Raw genomic sequence first — 5579 nt, forward strand, 5'->3', positions numbered from 1 at the left:
CTGAAATAAATTACATACCCCATTGAATTATGACTGAAGATTGTCAGCTGTCTTCCTCTCCCTTGTTGTTCCTCGATACGTAAAGGCTGCAGCACCGTTGACAACTTCTCTCTACATATCAAACATACCGGTAAACCAGCATCGTTTGCTGTGAAAGCATATAACTCTGTCCACACAGAATTAAATCCTGTGTTCCTCCGGTACTTTTCTTTGATTTATCCATAGTTCGCTCATCGAGCCGGGGGTCCCCGCGCGAGCGCCTCCAAGAAAAGGCGCTCGCGCGGGACCGTAGCAGGATGTGACGCATATTTTAGTTGACCGAATTAAAACCGTTTTGTTTTTTATTTATGTGTCACAGTATCACCTCAAAATACAAGATACGAAACATTTTCAACCGTGCAACAAAATATAAATAGTCCTACAAATACTTTTATTTTATTTCCTTCTTATTTTTGTCTAAGCTCAAGGGAGCCAGAGCAGAGGGCTTAAAGGGCCGCATGCGGCCCGTGGGCCGCGGGTTGCCGACCCATGGCCTAGCAGATACCAAGAAGAGGCCCCTAGGGTCTCTCTGTTAATTATCAATAGTCCTTGCAATTAACAGGGGAATTCCCAGATACATTTTCAGATATAAGGCAGTTAAAGTCTTGTAGAATTAATGATTTATCTCCTACAGACCCCAAAAGAGGCCTTGAGACTTGGGTCACCCAGCAGTAAACGAGATAAACGTCCTTTTCAGCTTATCAATAAAATGTATTCATTCCTAGTAAGCTGACTTTGGGGTGAAGGGAAGTTCAGGGAAGCCATTAAGCCACAAGAACAATTAACTTATGTTGGTTGACTGATGCGGTGACTGTCATGGGACAATGGCGTTTGGATATTTACAAATATGGCTTTTATAGAGAAAAACAGGTGGCTGTTGTGTGATAAGATACATGATAGGATGTTTGTGTGTTGAAGATGTTTAGGGGGAATGAGTATGTGTCCTGTCAAAGAGTCCTCTGTCATGACTCCGAATCATTGATTGGGGGATCTGCCTAAGGGCAGAGGGACAAACACACACACACACACACACACACACACACACACACACACACACACACACATACACTGTGAAGCAAACGATGGAATCAACAACTGCGGACTTACTACCTGGGGTCCCGCCCAGAAGGGAAACCAACCAATGAAACACTACCAACTCACTGGCTGGCTCGCTCAGAAGTGAACTTGCCAATAACAAATAGCTAGGGAAGAGCAAGCGATAAAACTCCTCCCCACCTGTGTATAAATGTTGTGATCATTTTGAAGATCGGCGCTCTTGTTTTTGACTTGCCGTTCCTGAGACGTGTCTCACACGGTGGTAGAACCTGAGCCCGGAGTACTCTGCAGAGTGCTTCGTGATTAGGTGATGTATTTGTATGTTTTTGCCATTAAAGCAGATTATTGTTTAACCCTTATCCTGGCTTCTTTGAATTTTTCACTTCACTTTGTCTTCTTCGTCCCTTTTACGTTCCAGACAATGCATGGCTCAGCGTAACATACAGAACAGCGACCCCAGGTGTGTCTACATTGGAATTACATCTTAATTACTGAAGGAAAATACTTTACCTAGTGTTTGTTAACTGGGTTTTTAATGCAGTTGGCTTTTCTTAATTGTTACAATATTACTATGAGTTATATCTGAAGCAAATTATGTTTCTGAAGATGTGTAGTTAATTCCACCCTTCAATGTAGCATACATGTGAACCCTCATTACAGGAACAGCCTTCTCTTAAAAAAACCTTCACCATTTTCTAGAAATAATTCTGGCTGTTAAAGGATATACTATGTAAAACAATAGCAATTCTTGTTCTGACAGAAGATAAAACAAATACATACTGAAATCAAACAGTGTGCTTTTATTCAGTCATTTATTCAAATAAATGGAAAATATAAAACATGAATAATTGTATCAGTTAAAATAAGTGCTTCAACATAGTTAACATTGCAGGAAAGCAATATAATAGTACTTTGTCAGGCTTAATATTTATCTGTAGATACCCCCAAAGCTTTGTTCTTATTCAAAAGAAGACCTTAACCTAAAGTATTCTCTTATGTTTAATAAAACCTAATTAGTTTTTCTGTTTTGCATGTCCTCCTATTAATATCTTTGGACGTCCTGCACTAAACAGTTTTATTGTAGAGATCACTTACAGTATCTTCTTGATTTATTCTATTCTATATTTCTATCATTGACCTTCTACTTTCCCCCTATGAAAGTATGTACTCTTAATATTTTTTTCATGAAATTATTAGGGCTGTCAGTCGATTCAAATATTTAATCGCGATTAATCGCATGATTGTCCATAGTTAATCGCAAATTAATCGCACATTTTTTATCTTTTCTAAATGTACCTTAGAGGAATATTTTTCAAGTTTTTAATACTCTTATCAACATATGAGTGGACAAATATGCTTTATGCAAATGTTTATTATCATTTGAACAATGGCAAATATTCTCATGAATATAAAGCAACCTCTGAACATTACAAATATTTGCCTCAATTCAATCTGGAACCTCTCTCATACAATAATACAATAGTGTGTGTGTGTGTGTGTGTGTGTGTGAGTGTGTGTGTGTGTGTGTGTGTGTGTGTGTGTGTGTGTGTGTGTGTGTGTGTGTGTGTGTGTGTGTGTGTGTGTGTGTGTGTGTGTGTGTGTGTGTGTGTGTGTGTGTGTGTGTGTGTGTGTGTGTGTGTGTGTGTGTGTGTGTTGGATCGTTGGAGCTATGTGCAACTCAAGGCATATGCTCGACCGGGATCTGCCTGGACGCTGCAATCATGTTGCGCGCACTGTCCGTGCCTAGTGTGCTGACTTTTCCCACAATGTCCCACTGTCTCGCTACCTGCATAAAGTGAAGTGCTCGGCGCAGTTGTCGGCGAAATGTCACTCCTCTGTTTTCATTTAAACAGCTCCTTATATCCGTTAGTGCAGCTAGCTAGCACCAACAACAATACACGTAAGGTCTCTCTCTCGCGCCACACATACACAAACCCTCCCGGTCCTCCCGATGGCCAGTCGGTGCCTGCCGGTGAGCGTGGAAGTGTGGTCTGCCGCAAGCGGACGGCAGGAGCGGGGCTGTCAGCATCAGCTTGTAGATGGTATTTTAAACTCGATGCGCTCTGAAACTACGGGGCGGCCGAGGACAAAAAATACACATGCGCTAATCGCGTTAAAATAATTAGTGGCGTTATTTTTTTTTGCGTTAACGCGTTATTAACGCGTTAACTTGACAGCGCTAGAAATTATACATAATTTCAACAACAAAATTCAATAATGTACTTTAACCACTAGGTGTCCCTTTCTATCAGCTGTGCACCGTTATGGTGTAAAATGCAACCTATCTACCAATTGGATCAAATATAAAAGCTGAATTACTATTGATACTGCAAGGAGACGTATTGTGTGAAAAGAAATGGAAGATGTTGTTTAATTGCTGATATATTTATGATCCTAGTCACGTTTTCAGTTTTGGCGGCAGTTCTTCCTCTTTGTCCAGAAGTCTTCTCATCACGGGCAGGGCTCTATAAATAGAGAACTATGGCAGATATGTAATATTTAATGCTGCCAAACCGTGTATTACAATGCATTTATGTGATGACTTTTAAAGAGAAAAGAAAGCACACTCGGAATAAAGTGTTATTTAAAAAAAAAAAAATGTTTTCGGATTTCACATCGCATAAACACCATATCCCAACGTGCATTGCGGCTAAAACATCCAAACACCGAGCTGAGGATCTTTCCTACGTCTGTTTCCGGTATTGTTTATGACGGATATATTTTGTTATACACACATTCCTTCACATTTTTATTTAAATGTACATTAAAGTATTTTGTTTGGCCCTCTAAACAACGTCACGTCCGGTAATTCCACAACCACACACATGGACTAACATCGATTTAATACATTAATGTAGCCTTTGTTTCTGCTAAAAGAGGTGTCGACCAGCTTGGGCAACAAGAAAATCGGCGAGATCTAGTGTGACTATTACAAATAAATAATTATTATATTAATATTAACAATAACAACCGACCCAGCAGCTTTTTGGCATGATACAACTATTATTTTCTGCCTCGCTCATGAGAGTAACAGCTGGCAAAATTACAGCCTCGCCTACTGATTTTAATTTAACCATATATCGAGCCCGATTCTCGATTTCAAATGTGTGCTCTAAAATTATATTTATAAATGACTATTATCATTATTATAAGCAAGACAATAAATGGCAAAGATATGTAGAAAATAAATGTATTTAAGAGACGTTCATAACAAACGTAACGTGGGAGAAAATAAGTTTCTTGCTAAACGTAATTGAGAATGCAGTTTAGTTCTGTGGGAACATAATTTTTAGGGGGCTGTGTTTTTGGTCGAAATCCTAATTTAGGAAGCATCTTTTAGGTGGCTAAGGGATGTGTGTTCTTCCTGAGTCTGAAGGGCTCTGCCTGTAACAGTGTTCCAAACCCATCCAAGGATAGGAAGAAGGGGGTAAGTTGAGCCAGTGGGTAAGTTGAACCACCCCCTGTAACCAGGCAACGCCTATAGTTGTAATCAAGTGGCCAGAAATTATGCAAGCTCCACCCATTTCTCATTGCCTGTGAAAGAGAGATACTCATTGTGGTCTGGTAAGTAAACATCTTTACAAAAAAACGTTTTTTGCTTGTCAAAGTACATTTTCTAGATGTCAGCTATATCGGCTGTCATGTCAAAAAAAAGTATCCAGGTTTAAACACATATATTGTATATGTTGATGTGTTGACAGCATATTAAACATTGTGAATCATTAAGCTAAAGATGACTCTGAATTGTAATGCTAGGCTATTTTTTCTAAAATGGTGGCTATGGGGTAAAGTGAACAATGGGCCTTGGGGTAAGTTGAGCCAGTTTTTCAATGGAGAAATGAATGAAAGTAGGCCAAGTTGATAATAAGAGCTCATTGTAGGCTACATTTAAAGTTGAATTTACCCTGTGTTTGATTGGTAAGATGTATGAAATGGTATCACCATTTGTATGATTACTTTTCCTTTTAACATGTAAAAAAAAAATCAATCAATTCAATCGAAATTTATATTAAAGATATTTGAAAAACTAAGCTTGTATTTGGTTTGTTATTTATTGTTTATTACCTTTAAGAATTGTTGTAGGTATGCCCAGGTTTGAACAGGTATGCCCAGGTTTGAACAGTGGTTCAATTTACCCCCTGACCTGGATCAACTTACTCCTATTTTCACTGCCCTTGATCAAATTATTATTATTATTATTATCATTGCCATTGATAGAAGACATCCAGAATTATATGTGTGTGTTTTCATTTTTACTATGTGTCATTTCTCCTTGCTTAGAGGACAGCATAACACAAAAATGGCTCAACCTACCCCAATCTCCCCGACCTGTGTTCTCTGTGAGGCTGTGGGGATTCCTCTGCAGACAGTCTTCACCAGGCAGTTTGAGTCCAACTCGGTGGGGAGAGGGTAAATGCTTGAAATGTGAGTTTTTAGTGGAACACAAATCCAACTGGACAGTGAAACCTCAGCACCTGAATGTC

This window comes from Notothenia rossii (assembly GCF_949606895.1).
Source record: "Notothenia rossii genome assembly, chromosome: 8".
Taxonomy (NCBI): Eukaryota; Metazoa; Chordata; class Actinopteri; order Perciformes; family Nototheniidae; genus Notothenia; species Notothenia rossii.